A 16324-nucleotide genomic window follows, 5' to 3' on the forward strand; every position below is an offset into this window, starting at 1 on the left:
GTTTCCTGCCCACTAGCTTTAAGTCTAAAGTCTGAAGACTAAAGACTTAAGTCTAAAGACAGAGGCTGAATACCAAATTCCAACTGCTTATTTAGATAACTTCAAAGCAACTCAAAGCATTCAAAGAAATACTTTGAATGACTAACAGGGAATAAATAATAGTAAAGTGATGTTTCAATGTTACAGAATTATTTCATCTAAGGGAATTTCATATCTTCTTCCAGACATTCTGCAACAGATCCCAGTTTTGAACTTAAGCATATATTAGAAAACATACTCTATGATATAGCCATTCATGCGTCATCCACATTTTAAGGAACATAGCATAATCTGTACTATGATGTAGTACCATATAGGGAAAAGAAGATGGAATATATCTATAAAAGAGACAATACAGTAATGCTATCGCTGACACAAATAAATACCTTACATTCTGGAATACAAATAGATGGGATTTTAGATGACCATGAGCCAACGTGTAACTGAAATTACAAAATGCTGTTTCAAGTTATGCATGAGTGATAAATTGTTACAATGTTGAATTCAATCCTGAATAATACACTGGATTTTCTCATCAGATAAAGGCCAGAATTTTTTATTTTGCAGTAGGATGTAGCATGTCATCCAAAGCATTTCAGTGTAGCGTTCGGTGTCCCATAATAGACACCTGGGATACATATGATAAAACTAAAAAATGCTTTCACTGTCCCAGAGGAACAGTCTAGATTACGGTGGGGTTCACGTAGTTTATTTGTCATCCATTGATGCAGCAGAACCTAATGATTTTTCTCTCTCTGAACTGTCAGAAAATGTACATCAACTCTCAATTTCCCTAAAGAAAAGAAAGATTTCTGATGCTCTGACATTTCCCCCATTTGTAATGTACTTTACTTAATAACCATCTCCCCCTCTAGACTGTAAGCGCCTTATAGGCTATTGCACTGTACTCGTCCTAAACACTGAGTACAGTACTCTCCCACAGTAAGCATTCAAAAAACACTATTGACTGATTTTTTAAAGAGTTTATTATGTTCCAGACACTAACCTAAGCACTAGGGTAGATACACGATAATCAGGTTGGACACAATCCATGTCCCAAATGGGGCTCGGTCTATCTCCACTTTACAGATGAGACAACGAAGACACATAAAAGGTAAGTGACTTATCCAAGGTCTCACTGCAGACAGATGGTAGAGCGGGTATTAGACCCAGGTTCTCTGACTCCAGGTCCATGCTCTTTCCACATGGAAATTAGGAAAGATTAGTAAAAAATAGGTATGACTGAGGTGTTTGAAACGTGGTAGGTGGAAATCTACAATTGTGTTGGTCAGGTTCAGTTTTCTCTTCATGGTGCACTGGTAAAGTTATTGCCTATTTGGGAGTTACTTATCTACAGAGCTGTCCAATACAGATGGAAAGGTGTTCTTTCCCAGGGCCTACATCATTGTCTAATTCCTGGTGTTTATCCCTTGTAGAAATTTATCTAAACTCCCAAGATAAAATTCATTAAGGAAATAAAGGCCTGTTGAATATGTCTTTCCCAGTTATGGACCACCCCCTTCTCCTCAACATGCTATCCAACCTTGGCTTCACAGACTCCATCCTCTCGTGGTTCTCCTCTTATCTCTCCGGCCATTCATTCTCAGTCTCCTTTGCAGGCTCCTCCTCCCCTTCCCATCCTCCTACTGTAGGCGGTCCTCAAGGGTCAGTTCTTGCTCCCCTTCTGTTCTCTATTTACACTCACTCCTTTGGTGAACTTATTCACTCCCACAGCTTCAACTATCATCTCTACGCTGATGACAACCAAATCTACATCTCCAACCCTGCCCTCCCTCCCTCCAGGCTCGTATCTCCTCCTGCCTTCAGGACAACTCCATCAGAATGTCCGCCCGACGTCTAAAACTCAGTATGTCCAAGACTAAACTCCTTATCTTCCCTCCCAAACCCTGTCCTCTCCCTGACTTCCCTGTCACTGTGCACAGCACTACCATCCTTCCTGTCTCAGAAGCCCGTAACCTTGGTGTCATCCTCGACTCCACTCTCTCATTCACCTTACACAACCAATCTGTCACCAAAGCCTGCCGGTCTCACCTACATAACATTGCCAAGATCCACCCTTTCCTTTCCATCCAAACCGCTACCTTGCTGGTTCAGTCTCTCATCCTATCCCAACTGGATTACTGCATCAGCCTCCTCTCTAATCTCCTATCCTCCTGTCTCTCTCCACTTCAGTCTATATTTCCCTCTGCTGCCCAGGTTATCTTTGTACAGAAACACTCTGGGCACGTTACTCCCCTCCTCAAAAATCTCCAGCTGTTGCCTGTCAACCTATGAATCAAGCAAAAACTCCTCACTCTTGGCTTCAAGGCTCTCCAACACCTCACCCCCTCCTACCTCACCTCCCTTCTCTCCTACAACCCAACCTGCACACTCTGCTCCTCTGCCGCTAACCTCCTCATGGTGCTTCGTTCTCACCTGTCCCTCCATCAACACCCAACCCACATCCTTCCCCTGGCCTGGAATGCCCTCCCTCCACACATCCACCAAACTAGCTCCTTTCCTTCCTTCAAAGTCCTACTGAGAACTCACCTCCTCCAGGAGGTCTTCCCAGAGTGGAGCCCCCTTTTCCCTCTCCTCCCCATCACCCCCTCCCTACCTCCTTCCCCTCCCCAAAGCACTTGCATATATTCGTGCAGATTTATTACTCTATTTTACTTGTACATATTTACAATTCTATTTATTTTGCTAATGATGTGCATATAGCTATAATTCTATTTATTCTGACAGTTTTGACACGTGTCTACATGCTTTGTTTTGTTGTCTATCCTCCCCCTTCTAGACTGTGAGCCCGTTGTTGAGTAGGGACCGTCTCTGTATGTTGCCAACTTGTACTTCCAAAGCTCTTAGCACAGTGCTCTGCACACAGTAAGTGCTCAATAAATATGATTGAATGAATGAATGAACCTGTATGATTTTTTGTGTAATATAGAACAGTATGACCCTCATTTCCTTAATGATTACTGATCACTTTGTTGGCCTATATTTTCTGCTTTCAAAAGTATGTTCCCCATGATTTGCCCTCATCTCTCTGGAACCATTTCCTCTCCAAGCCCTAAATCTCTAAGAATATATAATCAACATCCATTTTCCAGTTTTATTCCAAGAGTGGTCTTTTCCTTTGAGGCAATATTATATTTCTGTCAGAGTGTAGCAACACCACTAAAGACACAAAACCCAATAAGATTATTTAATGGTCAATATCATTCATAAGTCTTCTCTAATCCAAATGAAAACAAATCTGTGTGATCTCAGGGGCAATGGAGACCTGAGTCTGGTTAGTATTTGGTGGGAACTCACCTAAGAACTTTACCCATAGGAAAGGAAAAAAGTCTCAAAAGTGAGGGTGTGGAACCATAAACATTCCTCACAGGTTTAACACCGTGTATCTTGTCTTTCAGATGATTTAAACTGTCTGAAGATCTAATTTCCTGTTATAATTCCTGCCATCTTTCCTCCCCTGGAAATTGCATCATTCTTAATATGAAGTATGTACCTCCATCTCATCTATCTTGCTGCTGACATTTGTCCACGTCCTCTGTCTAGCATGGAAAAACAGCATGGCCTAATGGCAAGGGCATGGGTTCTGATCCCAGCTCCACAACTTGTCTGCTATCTGACCTTAGGTAAGTCACTTCACTTCTCTGAGCCTCAGTTACCTCATCTCAAAGACGGGGATTAAGACCGTGAGCCCCATGGGACAGGAACTGTGTCCAACCTCATTACCCTGTACCTACCCCAGCACTTAGAACAGTGCTCGGCATATAGTAAGCACTTAAATATCATCATTATTATCACTATTAGTCCCCCTTCATATATGACATGCCATCACTCTCCTTACTTTCAGAGCTTTATTAAAATTACATTTCAAGTGACCCTCCCCAAATAATTCCTCAAATCTCATACTCATTCTCCCTTTCATTCAATCATATTTATTGTGTGCTTACTGTTTGTAGAGCACTATGTGCTTGAGATAGTACAACATAATTAACAGGCCAATTCACTGCCCATAATGAGCCGGCAGTCTGGAGACAAACTTCTGTACTAAGTACATCAAGCACTTGATGTTCACACCACCATCAGTCCAAAGCACTTACGTACGCATCCATAATATAACACCTGTCTCTCCCTTTAGATTGTAAGCTCCTACCTGACTACTAACTCTGCTGTGTATTGTATCTTACCGAGCACTTAGTATAGTGCTGTACACACATTAAGGGCTCAAATACCACTGATATCAACTGATATTTATCTTCCAGAGTTGCTGCATACTATTATCTCCTTTGTTGGCATGCCAAGGTACTTTCATTAATTACATTTCCTAACTTCTGTTTTTTCTTTAAGATTTTAATGTGAGGATGACCTTTTGCTATGTAAGCAAGGATGATAATATTTAACATTCATTAGTTTCACTGAGGACCATCTGTATGTAAATGGAACAGAGCTGTAAAATGAATAAACTAAATATGGATTTGGGTTTGTTTTAGTATTTTGCACAATCATTTTTTGTTGCAGAGCTTGGTTTTTATGAAGCATTAGCCCAGGACCTGCGGGCAGTGGGCCAGATCTTGTGCTAGGGAGCCCAAGCAGAGACTGGGAACCTCTAATGAGCAAATGGGTGTGTAGTGATACAACCACACAGTTAAGAGGAATGTGTCTTCTTGTACTACTTGCTCACATTCTGGAGGTAGAGGTGCTCCCAAAGTTCAAACTCTCCTGCTGCCTTATCTAACCTGTTGGCCAGGAGAAATGTATTTACCGATCAAGAGATGGAGAGATTTGCCAGTGTGTAGTAACCCAGCACCTTTTCCAGTACATTGTCATTTTGCAAGGAGTCAGTGGTCCTCCATGAAGTCTCTTAATTTATTACTTCAATCTGATTCTAAAATTCTAATTGTGATCCTCAAAAAATCAACAATATTTATTTAGTGCTTATTACATGCAGGCAGTATAGTAAAATCTTGGGATAGTACAATGCAGTTGGTAGTCACAGTTCCTGCTATCAAGGTGCTTCCAGTACTCTAAAATAATGAGATTTCCAGCATCACTAAGCAGTAGAACTTTGGGGGATACCAATACAACACAGAAATCCTAATATCAATCAATCAATGGTATTTATTATATACTTAGCACAGTGCTCTGCACACAGTAAGCACTCAAATACGATTGAATGAATTATGTGGCTACTATGTACAGAGCACTGTACTAAGCACTTGACAGAGTATAATAAAACAGAATTGATAGTTGTTCTCTGCCCACAGTGACCTTACAGTCCAGAGAGGGAGACAGGCATTTATATAAACAAATGAATTGTGGATATGTACGTAAGTTCTGTAGGTGAAGTAAATACCAAAGCACTCCAAAGGAAAAGATCGCAATGTGGACACAACACATAAGGGAGTAGAAGTCAGGTGGAGTAAATACCAAGCACTCCAAAGGAAAAGATCGCAATGCAGACACAACACAGAAGGGAGTAGAAGTCAGGAAAAAAGAGGGCTTAATCTGGAAGGTCTCTTGGAGGAGAACTGACCTAAGTCTTTAAAGAGGGCATCTCACAAGTCTGTAACCTTGGTGTTAACCACAACTCAACTCTCTCCTTCAACCCACATATTTAACGGTCACCAATATTTATTGCCTTAGTCTTCACAACATCACTAAAATATACCCTTTCTTCTCCATCCAAATTGCTACCACTTTAATCCAAGCATTTAGCCTAGCCTATTTCATAGCCTCCTTCTCTGCTCCCTGTTTCTCCCCACTCTGGTCCGTACTTCACTTTGCTGCCCAGATCATTTTTCTACAATCCCTCTTCTCCTACTCCTAAAGAACCCCCAGGAGTTGCCCATCTACCTCCACAAACAAACTCCTAATCATAGATTTTAAAACACTCAATTACCTTCCTTTCCTATGTTACCTCCCTGATTTCCTACTACCACACAGCCCACACACTTAGCTCCTCTCAATGCCAACCTACTCACTGTGACTCAACCTTGGCTATCTCACTGCTGTCCCCTCATGCGCATCCTAACTCTGTTCTGGAACTCCCTCCCACTTCATATCTGAAAGATGTTCAATTCTCCCCATCTTCAAAGCCTTATTAAAAATATATTTCCTTCAAGAGGCCTTCCCCAGCTAATCCTTCATTTCTTCTTTTCTCCCTCCCTTCCGTTTCTTCCTTGCATTGGATTTGCATCCTTTATTCATTCCTCCCTCAGCACCATGGCACTTATGTACATATCTGTAATTTACTCATATTAATGTCTGCCTCTCCCTCCAGACTGTAATGTAATTATGGGCAGGAAATATGTCCACTAATTCTGTGGGATTGTACTCTCCTTTAGTGCTTAGTTCTGTGCTCTGCCCACTCAGTAAATAAGAATATATATATAACATATATATATGTATGCTTGTACATATTTATTACTCTATTTTGTCCCTATTCATTCTATTTATTTTATTTTGTTAATATTTTTTGTTTTGTTGTCTGTCTCCCCCTTCTAGACTGTGAGCCCACTGTTGGGTTGGGACCGTCTCTATACGTTGCCAACTTGTACTTCCCAAGCGCTTAGTATAGTGCTGTGCACACAGTAAGCGCTCAATAAATACGATTGAATGAATGAATGAATGATTGATTAATTTATTGGGAGAATAGTAGTCATACTTACATGGAGGGTGAGTTCCAGGCCAGAGAGAGAATATGGAAAAAGATAGGCAAGATAAAGGTGCAGTGAGTGAACCAGCGCAAGAGGAGGGAAGTGTTCAGGCTAGCCTTTAGTAGCTGGTCAGTGAAATAAGGTAGAAGGGGATAAAATAATTGAGTGTTTTAAAGCCACTGGTTTGATGCAGAGGTAGATAGGCAACCACTGGAGATTCTTTTGGAGTGGGAAGATGTGGACTGAACTTTCTTTTAGAAAATTGATCTGGGCAGCAGAGTGAAGTATGGACTGGAGTGAAAAGAGTTAGGAAGTAGGGTGGTCAGCAAGGAGGCAGATGCATTAAGTAGGTTATAGATGCGGAGGTAGATAGGCACCCACTGGAGATTCTTTAAGAGTGGGAAGATATGGACTGAACTTTTTTTTTTTTAGAAAATTGATCTGGGCAGCAGAGTGAAGTATGGATTGGAGTGAAAAGAGTTAGGAAGTAGGGTGGTCAGTAAGGAGGCAGATGCATTAGGTAGGTGACAATGCTTATATCAGCATAGTAGGAGTTTGGATGGAGAGAAAAGGTGGATTTTAATGGCACTGTGAAGGTAGAACTGACCAGATTGGGTGACAGATTGAGTTACTAGGTTGCGTGAGAGAGATGAGTCAAAGGCAATGCCAAGGTTACAGGCTTGCGCTATAGGGAAGATAGTGGTATTGTCTACACTAATGGAAAAGACATGGGGGAGGACAGTGCTTGAGTGAGAATAAAAGGAATTCTGTTTTGAACTTGCTTAGTTTAAGGTGGAAGGAGGGCATCCAGGTAGAGATGTCCTGAAGAAAGGACAAAATGTGGGACTGATAATGATAGCAATAATCAAAAGTAATTGTGGTATTTGATAAGCCCTTACTCTGCAGCAATCACTGTGCTAAGTACTAGAGTAGATACAGTACAATCAGATCCAAAACAGTCCTCCACCTATAACTCACAAGCTAACAGAGAGGGAGAACATGTATTTAATTACCATTTTACAAACTGAGGAAGAAAATTAAATGAATTAAACCCAAGGTCATGCAGCATGGATGGAATTATGACCCAGGTCTCATTACCTATGTTAATACACTCACTCATCTTATCCTGCCTAGATTACTGCATCATCCTCTTTGCGGGCCAGAGTCCTGTCTCTTTCCACTCCAGTTCATACTTTACTTCGCTGCCCATTTCACCTTTCTACAGAAACTTTCAGGACATGTCACTACCCTCCTCAAAAATCTCCAGTGGTTGCCTATCCACCTCCACATCAAAAACTCCTTATCATTTGTCTTTAAAGCACTCCCTCACCTTGCCCCTCTCCTTCTACAACCCAGCCCGCATACTTTACTTCTCTAGTGCTAACCTTCTCATTGTGCCTCGATCTTGCCTGTCTCACTGCAGACCTCTGGGCCATGTCCTGCCTACTGAATTCTGACAATTATTCTCCCTGCCTTCAAAGCCTTAATGAGGGGACATCTCTTCCAAGAGGACTTCCCAGACTAAGCCCCACTTTTCGTAGTTTGTACCGATGTCTGCCTCCCCCAGTACAGATTGAGAGTTCATTGTGGGCAGGGATTGTTGCTGTTTATTGTTGATTTGTACTTTCCCAAGAACTTAGTACAGTGCTCTGCACACAAAAGTCACTTAGTACAATTGACTCAATAACAGAATCCCATTTCTTTTCTACTAGGCATTACTGCTAGCTCAATCTGAAAATTATGTTTTCCAAAGAAATAAGCAAATCCTTAATTTTCCTATGTGTTAAAGTATTACTTAATTACAGATGGCTTGTAGACCATGAAAGTCAAACCCTCTGCATTGAAATGACTGAAAATATCTATAGAGACTTCATGCCATTCCACATTTAAAAGAAAGATTGTCCTCTGCTACACAAAAGCTTGTGACATTATGCAGCACTTAGGTCTTTCCCTCCAGCTATACCTTTTGGTCCTTCATTACACTTCTTTCATGAAAAGCATCCTCTCATCTGATGGGAGCACAGAAGAATGGCATTCTACTGCCATTGTCTTTCCCAAAGGCCATTACTACAGTCCATTGTTTGAAACTGGGCTTTGCTCTTTCTTTAAAAAAATGTGCACTGTGTATCTGTTTGTGTGTTCCACCTCTTTTACTTAATACATCAGTCTGCCAGTTTAACAACGAATATGCTCATCTTCTTGCTTAAGTTTTCTGCTTCTTTGTCTCTCTGTTGATGTATACTGTACTTACTGTATCAGTAATATGAGTAACACTGTTACTCCACAGAGTTCCATGGATCTCATAACATGCACAACCATCTGGGCATTCTCTTGTGAACAACAATCTGTCAGTATTTGTGAAGGATTGCTTAGACAAACTCTGTGAATGAAGTGAAAACATGAATGCTATCTGCACTAATGATAATAGTTATAATTATGCTATTTGTTAAGCAAATTGTGTTGGACACAGTCCCTGTCCCACATGGGGCTCATAGTCTAAATCCCCATTTTACCGATGAGATAACTGATGCACAGAGAAGTTAAGTGAGAATCCATGAACTTCTTACCTCCAGGCCCATGCTCTATCCATTATGCCATTATGCTTCACTACAAAAAAATCCTTCAGCAGCTACATTTGAACAACTCAGTCATCCCGATTTCCTGCGGGGAAGTGTGTGCAGCAATCAGTGGGGGCTGTGTCCCACTGAAGGTGACACTGGACATGTAGTACAGGATCTCAGGCTTGGAGGAAATGGGAGAGGCAGGTTTGGGCTGTTGGTGAACAAAGTGACAGTATGGGCCAGGACTGGAACCCCTATAGACATTGCCATCACAAAACACAAGCAAAATGTAGCATAAAAGCTGGCTACTGAGACCTAGAAATCAGTAGAGGGATTGCTTACCTAGAGCAAAGGTTACTGAAGATCAGGATATACCTGCTTAATATAGTCCTCTGCACAAAGTAGGTGTCAATAACTGCTATTGAGGATGATGATACAAGGAAGCAAAGCCTAAACCAGTGATTGCCTTGATGTGGAAAAACCTATTTATCCAAACAGGCTCTATTCTTATTTCTAAACAATGCAAGAGGACATGCTAATCAGGCAAGCATTTTTTACAGTTACATTCACACAGGACAGGATCTCATTTAAGTGGCGTAGTGGAAAGAGCATGGTCCTGGAAGTCGGAAGGTCATGGGTTCTAATCTCTGCTCTGCCACTTGACTGGTGTGTTACCTTGGGCAAGTTACTTGGCTCTCTGTGCCTCAGTTACCTCTTATTTAAATTGGAGAGCGAGACTGAGCCCCGCATGGGACAGGGATTGTGTTCAACCCAATTTACTTGTAACCACTCCAGTGATTAGTATGGTGACAAGCACATAACTTAACAAATACCATTATAATTATGTCTTTGTCCCATCTGATAAGTGGACTATTGAGTTAGTAGTTAAAGTTTAGTTTTTAGTTTATTGAGTGAGCAAAATTAACTATTATAAGTTAGTCTTCCAATAATAATAATAATAATAATGTTGGTATTTGTTAAGTGCTCACTATGTGCAAAGCACTGTTCTAAGTGCTGGGGTAGATACAAGGTGATCAAGTTGTCCCACGTGGGGCTCACAGTCTTAATCCCCATTTTCCAGATGAAGGAACTGAGGCCCAGAGAAGTTAAGTGACTTGCCCAAAGTCACACAGCTGACAATTGGCAGAGCCGGGATTTGAACCCGTGACCTCTGACTCCAAAGCCTGTGCTCTTTCCACTGAGCCACGCTGCTTCCCTAATTCCAATCTCATATGGTCCAGCTATTTCATTTTATTTTCTATTTTTCAGTTTAAAATGCCTGCTGGAGCAGTAAAAATAATAAAATAATAATATTTGTTAAGGTCTTAGTATGTGCCAGGCACTGTTCTAAGCACTGGAGTAGATACAAGCTAATTGGGTTGGACACAGTCCCTGTCCCATATAGGGCTCAGAGTCTTCATCCACATTTTACAGATGATGGAATTGAGGCACAGAGAGGTTAAGTGCCTTGCCTAAGGTCACAGAGCAGACAAATGGCAGAGCCAGGATTAGAACCCATGACCTTCTGACTATCATGCCAGTGCTCTGTCCACTAGGCCATGCAGCTTCCCCTGTAAACTCTCTCATGACTATCAGAAGAGCAGTTATCAGCACTACCGTGCAAAGGGATTAGGGATTATGAAAGTAATTTGTCCTCATTGTTATCAGCCACTGATGACCAAAACTGAGTTCTTCTGTTTTAAAGGTAGACATATCTCAGGCACTAATGTCTCTGACAGATCTGAATGGTTTAAAACAAGTAATTTACTAATTGTGAAGATTAGTCTGTGACCCTCTACTTAAGGGAGGGAAGGCCTATCAGGAGAGGTTATCTGGCATCTTCTACATTATTCATAGTGGGAAAAGCAATAGTACTGCATGAAAAACAAATTAATAAACAACTCTCCAAATGATAAGTAGAAAGATGTAAAATGGAGACCAACTCCTAAAGCCACTATAGATGTAGTCTTTTCCAGGTTATAATCCTCATCTGTAAAATGAGGATTATGACTGTGAGCCCCATGCGGGACAACCTGATCACCTTGTATCCCCCCTCCCCCAGCGCTTAGAACAGTGCTTTGCACATAGTAAGCGCTTAACAAATGCCATTATTATTATTACTATTATGAGTTATACTAGTAGCATTTTCTAACTTAAAGGGATTTTTACTCACCCACATAGTAAATATTGTTTAAATTATGGACAAAAAGTGAGTGTTGCATTACCTAATTCCACTGTATGAAGTAAGATAGCAAGGGAAAGTGATAAAATGTATGACAAGGACTAAGAGTACTCTGAACTTGAAAATTTTTCATTGCAGAAACTGTATACGCTTCTCCCTAAGATTGACATGGAATAAAATTCAGCTTTTCAGTTTCCATAGAATCTGCTTATTTCTATAGGATACTACAAATTTTTCCCAGCCATCTCCACATCAAGTAGAATCTCCTCACCATTGGCTTTAAAGCACTCAATCAGTTCTATTCCTCTTATGTACTCACTTTTTTCTCCCACAACAACCCAGGATGCAAACTTGGTTCCTCTAACCAGTTAGTGTCTTTCTCTGTTGGCCCGTTGTTCATGCTTTCATTTCTGTCTGGAACTCCCTCCCACTTCAAATCCGAGAGATCGCCCCTCTCCTGACTCTCAAATTTCTACTAAAAAAATCACATCTCCTCCAGGAAGTCTTTCCCTGATTAATCTCTTATTCCCACACAAATCTCCCTACCTTCACTAGAATCTTTTCATCTGTTATCTCATCAATTTTATATCTGACAATCTGCGTCCATCCTGGTTCCATTAGACTGTAAATTCCTTGAAAGCAAAGACCAAGTCCCTTCTGTGTTCACAAGCATCATTGAACACTGTTCAGTCCACAGTAAGTGCACAGTAAACACAGTTAAATGGATAAGAAAGATTCTATTACTCTTAAAGAAGCAAGTTGTTTCTGAACTTTCTAAGCCTATTCACATATGTTTAAAAACATGCCACCTTCAATTACTTTTAGACGGCAAAATAGCCAGTTTCATTTTACACAGAATCACAACTGAAAGGAAGAGCATATAAAAAAGTTGGTGAACCACCTTTAGAAATACGTGATCACATAATTAGATGGTATGATCAAACCTGAAAATGCAAAAATTATTAAATTACTATTGCTAAACATGCCTTGTTTCAGGCAAGGGAATGATGGTCTTAGAACCGTGCTCTGCACATAGTAAGATCTCAATAAATACCACTGATTGAATGATTGAGATAGTTATTCACACAAGGAGATAACCATCACTGATAAGTAATTATTATTGGGGAAAAAAAATATAGACTCCATCCTTGCATTTTTCCTGCTTTGTTACTGAGGTAACACAAAGCAAGTTGTGAAGACAGTTTCTCAAGCTGTTAAATATTAAAATAAGAAAATCAAATGCAGTGCACATTTGAATAGCAACCTGAAATCACAATTTCAAATTCCACAGGGTCAATTCAGTCCACCTTCTGGAAGCAGACAATTTGAATATCATAGTTATACCAGGCTTGAATTTTTTAATAAAATGAAGCATCTGTCTATTCTGCATAGATTTTGAATTTTCCACAGCATGTCCCTCGAAAATAAAAGAGACAAGTCTTATTAACTAACGACTGGCTTCCTCTCAGCTGTGCCACATCAGTGAAGGCTACTTTGCTATTGCTGCTTCTAGTAAATGAAAATGGATATGTATAGTTCATGAACAGTTTTGAAATTCCCCAGAATGACAGGTAACATAAAACCTTTGGATTATTTAAACCATTTTAGGTGAACCCAAATATAGTTGTACCACAATTTGAAAGAGAAACTTACATTACTTGGTAGTAGTAGTAGTAACAGCATTTATTAAACACTTATTGTATGCAAAGCATTGTCCTAAGTGCTGGGAGAGAAGATTACATAATGTGTAAATTCAACATGATTCCTGTCCCTTGGGGAGCTTGCAATCTAAAAGGGCAAGTTTTCTACATGTAATAGTGGGAGTAGTAAGAACAGTAATAGTATTTATTAGGCATTTATTGTGATTACAATGTTGTGCAAAGCCCTGATAAAGGAACATAAACATGTTCCTTGGTCCCCAAAGAAGTTCAAACCCAAGAATGAAGTAGGGAGGGTGGCTGGCAACAGACACACAAAGCAAGGTGAGCAAAAAAAGACAAGGAATGTTATCATTTTAACTAAAGGACTAATATCCAGACCAAATCTACTGGGTCAAATGACTCAATTTAATAGAAGTGGGGAATGGCACTTTGGGGGCTATTAAGACCTTAGAACTCATGGAACCAGAAACCTATTTACCACGATCTGCCCTTTTGATTTTAGAACAGTGCCCCAAAGCAGCTCTCAGGCTGATAGAGTCCCAGCTCATTTGGAAAGCAAGTCCAAGGACACAGCCCCAGGCACATTCACCAGCTATGGATAAATTCCACATATCACTTTTCATTAATCAATTAACCAGTAAAATTTATTAGGTGTCTACGGTATCTAAAGCACCATACTAAGTGCTTGGAAGGAGAGTACAATCGAGCTAAAACACAATCTCTGCCCTTAAGGAGTTTAAAAACCTAACAGGGAAGCTCTCATTTTCTTCTTTTTTTTCCTTTTTTTACAGAAAGGAGAGAGATGGGCAAGATTCACAGCTGAATAATTCATCTCCTAAACAGCTAAGTGAATTGACATGTAGAAAAGAGCTATAGGTATCTCTGAGTGTATTAGACTTTGGGAGGTAGTTGGGGGTTGGGGAAATAAGGGCAAATTCAAATAACTATCAAGATTTTCAACGTAACTGAATTTAAGTAGCAACCTCAACTGAGGATTTAGCATATGTATCACCTCTCAATTTTTTGTGTGGTTGTAAGCACAAGGAGATGAAGAAAAATGAGAGTGAAAGTGTTGCATATACACCATTAGTCAGGTTTTGGTTGCACTGATTAGAGAGGCTTTTTTCTCCCATTGTCTCAGTCTCTAGAATTTCCATTTCAGAATTTCAATTTCCATTACCAGAATCAAGTATGTCAGATAAAAATAGTTTGAGGATTTGAGTCTTAATTTCTGTCTCTGAATTCCTTACATCATTTTTTCAAATCACAAACTATAAACCCAGATATTAGAGTGCACTGTGACATTTACTTTCACATAAAGCCATATTTTTTGACTGGCTTGGCTGACTCCCAACTTCTTTGAAATCTCTAATTCCTACTGCCGCCAGAACATCTCAAATTGAATGACCCACCAGCACTTTAAACACAACCATAATTCCCAAAATCAAACTCTCCACCTCCTCTGTAAATATACTCCATCTCCTATCATCACTTTTGAAAACAGCATCATCTTCCTAGTCAAAGACGCTCACATCCTCTGCATCAGCTTTCACATTTCTCTGGTACTTTACATGCCAGGTTTGGTTAAATGAATACTGTCAGTTCTTCCTCTTCATTGAACTATTTCTCTCAAAAGTCAAATTATATCTGGTAATATGTACTATGTTTATCGATCAGTAACTTTAATGATGCATAGGAAGTCAGGCTGATGCTGTAAAATTGGGCAGGATTATTTACACTGAGGTAGTAAAACTTCGATGTAAAAGAGACTTTGAAGACAGAGGAATGGTCAGTACAAGTGAAACTGAAATAAATCAGGTCAACTAAAACAAAGGATTTACCATATATTGATTTTTTTAAAAGGTACAAGTATTCAAAATGGTGGATTATGGGTAGATAAAACAGCTAAAATGTTCAAAGTTTAAGAGGAATAAAATGGAATTTGAATCAGTACATTGAGTACAAGATGGAGTGCAGGAAAATTCATACTACAGAATGATGATACCCATTTTGTAATAAAATCAGAGTAGGTAGAAGGAAAGTAACAAAAATATTAGAAGAAATGGAAAGTAATGTAAGGACTTGTTATGGTATTTGTTATGCACTTGCTCTGTTCCAAGCACTGGGATAGATACACAATAATCAGGCCAGAAACAGTTCCTGCCCCACATGGGACTCACCGTCTATGTAGGAGAGAGAAGGATTTAATTCCGTTTTACAGATGAGGAAACTGAAGCACAAAGTTAAATGACTTGTCCAAGGTCACACAGCCAGCAAGTGGTAGAGCTGGGATTAGAACCTAGGTCCTCTGACTCTCAGGCCGATGCTCTGTCCACTAGACAATGCAACTTCTCTAATAATGAAATACAGTTTATGAAAATTCAACCTAGTTACATCAGAGTCTAGAGGAAAATTGTCATTTCATTTCAATCATGATGAGGAAAATACAGGCCAGTTATTTTCCACCTTTTAAATCATACTCATTACAATAAGATTGTGGTTAAAAGTAACAAAAATGTTTTAATGGAGAGGGCTTTTGAAACAAGATAGGTATACTTGAAGATCTGTATCCATCTTGATTAGTTTAGTTATAATTGTAATAGCAATTATTGAGCACCACTGGGTAGATTGCACTGTACTAAGCTCTAGAAACAGTTGCAAAAAAAACCCCAAAAACAAAGAACTTGCCTGCATTATGACCTTGGCCACATCACTTATCTTCTCTGAGCCACACTTACTGCATCTGTAAAATGGGGATTAGGATTGTGAGCATTTCTTTCCTGAAAAGTCATATTTGACTGATTTGGTCCTGACTTCTTCTTTTCAATCTCCTGTTTCCTACTGCCTCCAGAATTGGACAAGAGCTGTATTCATCTTTATTAGCTTGTATCTAGCCCAACACTTCAGGAAAGCAGTGTGGCTCAGTGGAAAGAGCACAGGCTTGGGAGTCAGAGGTCACGAGTTCTATTCCTGGCTCTGCCACTTATCAGCTGTGTGACTTTGGGCAAGTCACTTAACTTCTCTGTGCCTCAGTTACCTTGTCTGTAAAATGGGGATTAAGACTGTGAGCCCCATGTGGGACAACCTGATTACCTTGTATCTCCCCCAGTGCTTAGAACAGTACTTGGCACATAGTAAGCACTTAACAAATAACAAAATTATAATGTCTGGCACATAGTAAGCACTTAATAAATATCATAAAACAAAACA

Source organism: Tachyglossus aculeatus, chromosome 3, assembly GCF_015852505.1.
Source record: "Tachyglossus aculeatus isolate mTacAcu1 chromosome 3, mTacAcu1.pri, whole genome shotgun sequence".
NCBI lineage: Eukaryota > Metazoa > Chordata > Mammalia > Monotremata > Tachyglossidae > Tachyglossus > Tachyglossus aculeatus.